General features: G+C 45.0%; 1 protein-coding gene across 1 annotated transcript in view; it reads right to left on the reverse strand.

Moving 5' to 3' along the window:
- The window catches only part of LOC126210468 (arylalkylamine N-acetyltransferase 1-like), an 86,147-nt gene extending 76,892 nt beyond the window's left edge, over positions 1–9,255 (reverse strand). Inside the window, exon 1 of the mRNA XM_049939704.1 lies at positions 9,133–9,255. The gene's annotated coding sequence lies outside the window, so the exon portion shown is untranslated. The remainder of the gene's footprint in view (positions 1–9,132) is intronic.
- Positions 9,256–10,184: the final 929 nt, after the last annotated feature.

Consider the following 10,184-nt stretch of genomic DNA (forward strand, 5'->3'; position numbering starts at 1 on the left):
TGTTTAGTGGGCTTGTCGCATCTTCTTATAAATGTTCTGCCAACAAAGCGCAGTCTTTATTTCGCCTTCCGCACAATATTATCTATGTGGTCTTTCCAATTTAAGTTGCTCGTAATTGTAATTCCTAGGTATTCAGTCGAATTGACAGCCCTTAGATTCGTGCGATTTATCGTATACCCAAAATTTATCGGATTTCTTTTAGTACCCATGTTGACGACCTCACACTTTTCAATTGCCACTTTTCGCACCATACAGAAATTCTCTCTAGACCATTTTGTAATTGGAATTGATCGTCTGATAATTTTAGTAGACGGTAAATTACAGCGTCATCTGCAAATAATCTAAGGGGGCTGCTCAGATTATCACGTAGACCATTTATGTAAATCAGGAACAGCAGAGGGCCTATGACACTACCTCGCTGAACACCAGATATCACCTCTGTTCTACTCGATGATTTACCGACCATCACTACGAACTGTGATCTCTCTGAGAGGAAATCACGAACCCAGTCACACAACTGAGACGATACTCTATATGCGTGCAATTTGATTAATAGGCGCTTGTGAGGAACGGTATCAATAGCCTTTTGGAAATCTAGGAATATGGAATCGATATGAGATCCCTTGTCGACAGAACTCATTACTTCATGGGAATAAAGAGCGTTGCACAAGAACGATATTTTCTCAATCCGTGTTGATTAAGTATCAATAAGTCATTTTCTTCAAGGTGATTCATAACGTTCGAGTACAGTATATGCTCCAAAATCATACTGCAAATTGATGTCAGTGATATGGCTCTGTAATTCAATGAGTTACTCCTATTTCCTTTTTTGAACTTTGGTGTGACCTGTGCTACACTACTGGCCATTAAAATTGCTACACCACGAAGATGACGTGCTACAGACCCGAAATTTAACCGACAGGAAGAAGATGCTCTGATATGCAAATGATTAACTTTTCAGAGCATTCACACAAGGTTGGCGCCGGTGGCGACACCCACAACGTGCTGACATGAGTAAAGTTTACAACCGATTTCTCATACACAAACAGCAGTTGACCGGCGTTGCCTGGTGAAACGTTGTTGTGGTGCCTCGTGTAAGGAGGAGAAATGTGTAGCATCACGTTTCCGACTTTGATAAAGGTCGGATTGTAGCCTATCGCGATTGTGGTTTATCGTATCGTGACAGTGCTGCTCGCGTTGGTAGAGATCCAATGACTGTTAGCAGAATATGGAATCGGTGGGTTCAGGAGGGTAATACGGAACGCCGTGCTGGATCCCAACGGCCTCGTATCACTAGCAGTCGAGATGACAGGCATCTTATCCGCATGGCTGTAACGGATCGAGCAGCCACGTCTCGATCGCTGAGTCAACAGATGGGGACGTTTGCAAGAGAACAACCATCTGCACGAACAGATCGACAACGTTTGCAGCAGCTCGGAGACCATGGCTGCGATTTGCCTTGACACTGCATCACAGACAGGAGCGCCTGCGATGGAGTACTCAACGACGAACCTGAGTGCACGAATGGCAAAACGTAATTTTTTTGGATGAATCCAGGTTCTGTTTACACCATCACGATCTTCGCATCCGTGTTTGGCGTATGAACCGGCGTGATGGTATGGGGTGCCATTGGTTACACGTCTCGGTCACCTCTTGTTCGCATTGACGGCACTTTGAACAGTGGACGTCACGTTTCAGATGTGTTACGACCCGTGGCTCTACCCTTCATTCGATCCCTGCGAAACCCTACATTTCAGCAGGATAATGCACTACCTCATGTTGCAGGTCCTGTATGGGACTTTCTGGATACGGAAAATGTTCGACTGCTGCCCTGACCAGCACATTCTCCAGATCTCGCACCAATTTAAAACGTCTGGTCAATGGTGGCCGAGCTACTGGCTCGTCATAATACGCTAGTCACTACTATTGACGAAGTGTGGTATCCTGTTGAAGATGAATGGACAACTGTACCTGTACATGCCATCCAAGCTCTGTTTGACCCAATGCTTAGGCCTATCAAGGCCGCTATTACGGCCAGAGGAGGTTGTTCTGGGTACTCATATCTCAGGATCTATGCACCCAAATTGCACGAAAATGTAATCACATGTCAGTTCTAGTATAATATATTTGTCCAATGAATACGCGTTTATCATCTGCATTTATTCTTGGTGTAGCAATTTTAATGGCCAGTAGTGTACTTTCCAGTCTTTAGGAACAGACCTTTCGTCAAGTGAGCGGTTGTATATGATTACGAAGAAAGGCGCTGTTGTGTCTGCATACTTTGGAAGGAACCTGATTGGTATACCATCTGGACCGGAAGACTTGCATTTCTTAAGTAATTTGAGTTGTTTCGCAACATCTAAGATATCTACTTTTATGTCACTCATGCTAACAGCTGTTCTGGTTTCGAATTCTGGAATATTTACTTCATCTTCTTTCGTGAAGGAATTACGGAAAACTGTGTTTAGCAACTCCGCTTTAGTGGCACCATCATCGGTAACATTTCCATCGCTATCGCGCAGTGACGGTATTGACTGTTTTTTGTTTCTGTTGTTGTTTTTTTTTTTTTGCCACTGGTGTACTTTACATACGACCAGAATCTCTTTGGGTTTTCTACCATATTTTGAGATAATGTTTCATTGTGGAAACAATTAAAAACATCTCGCATTGACGTCCACACTAAATTTCGAGCTTCCGTGAAACTTAGCCAGTCTTGGGGTCTCGTTGCCCACGACAACGTAAAGCCTCAAACAAGTTTGCACTTGAGAGGAGCTCACAGAAGTTCACCGGACTGTTGTTCCCCATCCAGCCTACGGCCCGGACCTCGCACCTTCCGACTTCTATCTGTCTGCGCCAATGAAGGACGCACTCCGCGGCAAGCACTACGTGGAAGATGGGGAGGTTACTGCCGCAGCGCGACGTTGGCTCCGGCGATGGGCAGCAGAGCCGGAACGTGCGAGCGTGAAGGCCGCTGGACTGAACGAAGATTTTGTTGAAAAATAGGATTTTGTAGCCAAAAGAGTGGGGAGTAACACCGCGTTTTGGAATCCTGAATAAAATCACGCTGCTTTCAGAATACAAAAATACATTCCTTTACTTATCGAAAGCCCCTTGTAAAATCCTCAGAGTGCATGTCCAAGCTAGTATTCAAAAACTGACATCTTGCAACTGGCGAACAATACTGTGTTCTACCAGAGCTAAAGTAAACTCAACAAGAAATGCTAGAAAAGGTGCAGTTAATAAATATATATTTAATGTCAAAATCTTTGTTTATAGCTCCAATTCTAAACCTGTCCACAGAATGGGTCAAGCTATAATATCGGCTGTCTCCTGGTTACTGTGGCGTGGACAGATTTTTAAGGTTGCACACATGACATGAAGTCTGAAACCAGAAGGAGCAATTCTCGGCCTAGTCGATTTCTGGTCGAAGTGCGTTGCTCTGCTTAAGCACAGGACACCCAAAATTGTAGAAAACAATCCGGCCTGTCCTACAGCGGTCTTGCTCCATAAATATTGACGAGAGTCCCAAACAGCGCCCGTAGACCACACAAAGATTCCATTTGGAGTCGGCTGTATGCGAGATACATTCATGGGATTTGTCGACCTGGAAAAATCGTTAGACAGTGTAAAATGGTGCAAGATGTTCGAAATTCTGAGAAAAATAGGGGTAAGCTATAGAGAAAGACGGGCAATATATAATATGTATAAGAACCAAGAGGGAATAATAAGGCCGGAAGACGAAGAACGAAGTGCTCGCATTGAAAAGAGTGCAAGACAGGGATGTAGTCTTTCGCCCCTGCTGTTCAATCTACAGGCCTATATCGAAGAGACAGTGACGGAAATTAAAGAAACGTGTATAATCTGGGATTATAATTCAGGGTGAAAGTGAAAAAGGATTGCAGAATGTGTTGAACGGTATGAACAGTCTAATGAGTACAGAATATGGATTGAGAATAAATCTAAGAAAGACGGAAGTATGAGAACTAGAAGAAATGAGAACACTGATAAACATCACGATTGGTGAACTTAAGGAATTCTGCAACGTAGGCAGCAAAATAAGCAATGACGGACGGAACAAGCAGGACGTAAAAAGCAGACTATAGCTGGAGTCACGAACGATGGCGGTCCAGCTTAGGCTCGTTCTGCGCACCTATGTCACGCATTCTTTGACAGCCAATGAACGTTCAGGAGTGTTCTGAATGCCGTAGCTAAGATGAGCATTAAACGTGATCGTGGCGAATTGTTCAGTGAATTTTTAATCCATTTGTTGCGAGTTATCTTCGCTGATGGCGGTGGTAAGTGATACATTCCGCACAAGCAGGGGAGAGAGATAATTTGCGGGAGAAACGCTTTCTTTAAGCTGAAAGCGGAAAGCAAGCTCATGTGCGTAACGCAACTGTCGCTTCGAATCGTCAACAATCTAATCCCACTCCGCGCCTGTACATGCGCGGACCGCCATCGTTCGTGGACTGGACTTTAGCAACTGACGAAAAAGAGGTTCCCGGCGAAGGGAAGTCTACTGGTCTTAACGTAAGGAATGTACGTTATGGACACAGCACTTTTTGGGAGCGTGTGAAACCAGAACAGAAAAGAATCGAAGCCTTTGAGATGTGGGGCTACAGAGGAATCTTGAAAATAAGGTGGACTGATGAGGTAATGAATGAGGTGGTCTTCCGTAGAATCGGCGAGGAAAATAATATGTGGAAAAACACCGCCAAGACGAAGGTACAGAATTATAGGACATCTGTTATGCCATCAGGGGATATCTTTCACGGTACTAGGGGCAGTTGTAGAGGATAAAAACTGTAGGGGAAGACAGAGATTGGAATTCATCCAGAAAGTAACTGAGGACGTTGCAGTTACTATTGAGCCATGGTAAAAATTGCTGTTTTGAAGAGCGCGCCGAAGTGCGTAGTGTGAAGCAGTCGCCCTCCGTTTCTGGCGGTGGCGCAGCTTTGGTGTCTCCCTCTGTTGGGAAAGGGGAAAGGCAGCCTGTTCACGTGCATTTTAGGGGCGCTATGAGCTCGCCAACGATTCAGTCTGGGTCAGTCTCTCGTCCCCAGCTTGCTAGTCTGTCTCTCGTCCGGATTTGTGGGGCAGTTAGTGTCTGTCTGTCGTCCGGAGTGCTAGTATGTCTGTCGTTCGGATCAACCTTTAAAGCCGGCAGAATGAGAGTCTTTCCACTCCGCCAGTAAGAGAACTCAGCGAGTGGTCGCCCGGTCGGGGCTTCGTTCCTGCATCTGAGTCTGCGCGTTAGGCTGCCAGTCTATCGAGTTTGCTCAGGCAATGGTCACTGGCGGTTGGATCGATACGTAGCTTGGTGGCGCACTGAGACACAAGACGACTCGTCCCTCTTGAGCGTCGGCGCATGTGAGTCCAGTGGGCCGCGGCGTATAGCGAGGGGTAGTGGCTTCGCGGTCGACATGAGAGTAACAGGAGTCAACCCACAACATCGGTCTGGCCGGGGCGAGCTGCGATGCCGTGAGACGGGAGATCGGCGCGCCTTCCTGCGTCCGTTGAAGCGGCTGGCAGCGGACGGTTTGGGTATCGATTTGGGGGTGCTGCGCCAGGTCTTCTCGAGAAATCGCAGTTAATTAGAAGTGATTCGTGATATCTTGTTTGATTTACTCTCGTTAAATTTTACTTGTTTTCTTGGTGAGATCACCAGCCGTTTTGCTTTGGGGTCGTCCCACCATTCTTCTCCGTTTGCCCATCCGCGGGAAGGTGGTTGTTTCTAAATTCGGTGGTCCGTTTTTCCCTTGTGGAGTGGGGGCGGGTTAGAGCAACCTGCGGTTCGGTTTGTTCGGTAATCTCTGTCATGTTTGTCGGATTTGGTGTGTTAACGAATGTATTGCTTGGAGTGTAACGGCCTAATACCTGAAATATGTTTGGATCTTTGGAAACTTTGATATTATTGCCTATGATCTTGAGAGGCGGTATCTGCGTACTGTAGAGTATCGTAACAATTGTTTGGCCAACCTTGTAGAATTTTATATAAGGTTGCATTTTATGGGCTTTTATTTAAATGATCATTTTAGTATATAAAGCTGCCACCCTTTCACCGTAAGACATTTCTTAGAAGTTAAAGTCAAGTTGCACCTTCGGTGGCAAAGTTAATATTTTAATTTTTAATGTTTTGTACCATTTCCATCCCTCCTACGGGGGTGCATAGTTTGTGTGCTTGTGTAAATTGCTAAAACTTTTAGTTTAAAGTAATCTGGTGTGTTGCAGATTTGCACCAGTGTAGTCTTTCAGAGGCTGTTGTGAGCGGTCGTAACTATGGCCGTGTCAAAAGGGAGCGGCAAGGTTCTCTGCCCGAGAGCTCATTCAGTCAAAACTTATTTCTTTCGGCCTCTGAATAAATTGTAACTTCATATTTAGAGGGTGCTTTCTGATTATAATTTTAAATCTGTTTCTTTTAAAAATGCTTTTAGGCACTATTAAAGTGAATAAAATTCCCATTTGTTAAAAGGAATTTGGTTATAATTTCATCAGTTACTCTCTGGCAACTACTTCCACGCTTACATAGTGTGATTGAATGTGTTAATGTTCTTTATGAATCGCTAGGAAATAAACTAAATTTTTAAGAATATTCTTTGAAAGTAGATCACGGTTCAACTACTCTGAGATGAAAAGATTGTCACAGCAATGAAATTCGTGCCGGGCCTGATCAAACCAGTCATAAGACTGATGACCACAAAAAAGCGCCCTCAGTCTCAGATAGAAGAGTGCAAAGCAAATACTTAACGCATTCTGAGGCACTCCACTCAGGAATGACACTGACTCAAGATTCTCGCGTAAGCGGGAGAACGTGGTATGGCAAAACGTCTCGGCGCGTTTTTTATCACCAGAAGAGCGCAGCACACGATACATGGACGATGCTAACCTATGAAGAAGTAGCGGGACACACACCTCATCAGGACAAATGTCTGACGTTCTGTAGCGCAGGTTCCTGTGTCCAACGGTCGCAGACGTTTGAAAAAATCAATGAACTAACAGTCTGATAAAGAGAACCACGCCACACTGCTCTGCCGCAACAACAGTCACACCAGACTTCAAACTGTTCCCTGCCTGCAAGAGATCTGCCTTCACGTGTAAGGTCGACCACGCAGAGCACTCCATCCACCACCTACGACACACGAGAAATTACAGTTTTTAATTTGTCTATGGAACCAACATGAGAAGATACGGAAAACACCAAAATATCAAGAAACTTTAGTGGACTTTTTAATTACAGCGTTCAAAATAATTGTGGTGAATATCGGCAACCTGACAGGCCAAAAAACTGTTTAACAACAGTAAATAGAAGGGCTCCTATCAAAATCAAGACGCAACAACAGCCAGTGTAAAGAGGCCTCCCAGTTAACTGTATGAGGGTGTAGAATGAAATTTTCACTCTAGCGCGGAGTGTGCGCTGATATGAAACTTCCTGGCAGATTAAAACTGTGTACCGGACCGAGGCTCGAACTCGGGACCTTTGCTTTTCGCGGGCAGGTGCTCTACCAATTGAGCTACCCAAACACGATCCGCAGCTCGTGGTCGTGCGGTAGAGTTCTCGCTTCCCACGCCCGGGTTCCCGGGTTCGATTCCCGGCGGGGTCAGGGATTTTCTCTGCCTCGTGATGACTGGGTGTTGTGTGATGTCCTTAGGTTAGTTAGGTTTAAGTAGTTCTAAGTTCTAGGGGACTGATGTCCATAGCTGTTAAGTCCCATAGTGCTCAGATCCAAACACGAGTCACGGCCCGTCCTCACAGCTTCATATCAGCGCACACTCCGCAGTAGAATGAAAATTTCATTCTGGATACATCCCCCAGGCGGTGGCTAATCCATGTCTCCGCAATATCCTTTCTTTCAGGAGTGCTAGTTCTGCAAGGTTCGCAGGAGAGCTTCTGTGAAGTTTGGAAGGTAGGAGACGAGGTACTGACAGAATTGAAGCTGTGAGGGCGGGGCGTGAGTCGTGCTTGGGTAGCTCAGTTGGTACAGCACTTGCCCGCGAAAGGCAAAGGTCCCGAGTTCGAGTCTCGGTCCGGCACACAGTTTTAATCTGCCAGGAAGTTTTTTGTACGAGGTTGGTTTGACAAATCTACTAAATTTCCATGAAAGAATGGAACGTTTTTGTTGCCCTTGATGGTTGGTATGCTCTATTATTCCATGGATCGTATAAAGAGTTTCAACAACGTACAGCATGCAATTCCTTCTTGACAGCAGTCTCACCCGGTCGGCGTATCGACTGTGATTGAAAACAGAAGACCGAGTTTCGTGTTGTTATCACACTTATTTATTTGAAGGGCTGGACTGCCACATAAATCAAAACAGAACTGGACGAAGTCAACGCGGACTCTGCAGCATCACTGAAGACCATATACTTTTGAATTCAATGAATTTAGGCGAGGACGGACGAGCATCGAAGACGAAGCGCGCTCACGTCGTCCAGTTGAGGTCAGCCAAAGGAAGCCACTAACAACGTACGTGCTGACGTAATGCAAGACCGCCGAATAAAAGCAGGCATCGCAACTGGGTGACTACATAATATCCTGTACAGAGAATTCGGTGTGAGGAAGCTGTGTGCGAGAAAAGTGACGCGATTGCCCACAGTCGACCAAAGGCGTTTCAACACAATGTCTGGCGATGTTAAATTATAGTCTGCAAGACCTTTAGCGCAGATCTGTGAATGTTGATGAACATTCGACCACTGTTTTTGGGATACCCGAGGAAAAATCCTTATACATTACTTAGATAATGAGAAGATCATAACTAGATCCTATTACGCTTCATTGTTGGAATATTTGAGACTTGGTCTGGCTGAAAAAGACCAAGGTTGGCTGGCAAAAAAGTTCTCTTTCACCAGGATAATGCACCATCCCACACATCGGCGATAACAATGGCGAAAGAGCATGTAATGTGTTTTGAATTGGTTCCTCATCGACTCCATTCACTAGACGTGGCCCAAAGTGACTTCTTTCTGTTCTGTAACTCGAAAGTTTGCCTTACTGGGACGAAATTTTCATCAAATGACACTCGTATTAAGTGTCAAATCATTTCCCATTTACGATGTTGGATTAGCTATGTAAGCTTATGAGATAATAATAAATTAAACAAAGAGCGCGAATAATAACTTGCGCAAGCTACTTACCACTCTCAAAGACAAATCTAGAGTAGTAACTTTTCCTTCGGCACTCGTCGAGCGTAGCAGGCAGAAACAATGAGTCTGTAATCTCCGCGTCTTCTGTAGCAGTGCTGACAACGGAAGAAATGAAACGTATCTAGTATATCGGGTGCTCTACTATATTTGTCTGCTCTTCGCCGTACAATGCGCAGCTGACCAGTGGTCACACACCTAATAGCGCTCGAGTGCCGCTTTCGGCACCACTATCAAACAAAACCAAAAAAAAAAGAAAAAAAATGGCGTAGTACAAAACTGAAATGCACTGACAAACGTTATCTACACGACGGGGAACGTCGGTTAAAGAACGCAACCGACTCCGTCGTGTAGTTTCTGTCAGTAACTTTCCGATACCTGTATCGTCGGCTGATTGCTTTCTGACTATGTTTTGAAAGCTGTACGGACGGCTTCACAACAGATAACTTGGAATATACCGAGCCGGCCACACACCATTAACAAATTATCTCAAAAGTGGAGCGACTGCAAGATACGAAGCTTATTACTTTCGACAAGGAAATACGTGTAATCATAAACAGGCATTTTCGTCTACGTCGCAAAATTATGAAGTACATCAAGAAACAACGTGTGGAAATTGCCGTAACAGGAGTTGTGGATGTAAAGAGCAATTTAAGTTGTAGGTTGGATAAAGTGCTTTGTAAAATGTGCATAGTTAGTTACAAGTTCCACAGGTCATTCGAACGATTTCTTATCGACATGATGTTAGTGTCTCTAGTATACCCGTCGCTCGTAAGTCGCTCTTTTCAGTTTTGAGCGCTCAGTGAACACGTACAGAGGCCCAGAGAAAAGCGCCACCTAGCTGTTCAACCCACATAACGTGGTTGTCATGCGTTTTCTTCTTCACCACAGTTCTCGCTCGCACGCTGCAGGGTTAATGAAGACGCTCCTGAGACGTTTTCGACGGGAAGTGTTTGATTACCGACAATACAGCCCGTAATTGGCTCCCAGTGAGTTTTGTTTTTGCTCACATGAACCGCCGGCTATAAAGACAACATTTTGGCACA

Source organism: Schistocerca nitens, chromosome 10, assembly GCF_023898315.1.
Source record: "Schistocerca nitens isolate TAMUIC-IGC-003100 chromosome 10, iqSchNite1.1, whole genome shotgun sequence".
NCBI classification, from domain to species: Eukaryota; Metazoa; Arthropoda; class Insecta; order Orthoptera; family Acrididae; genus Schistocerca; species Schistocerca nitens.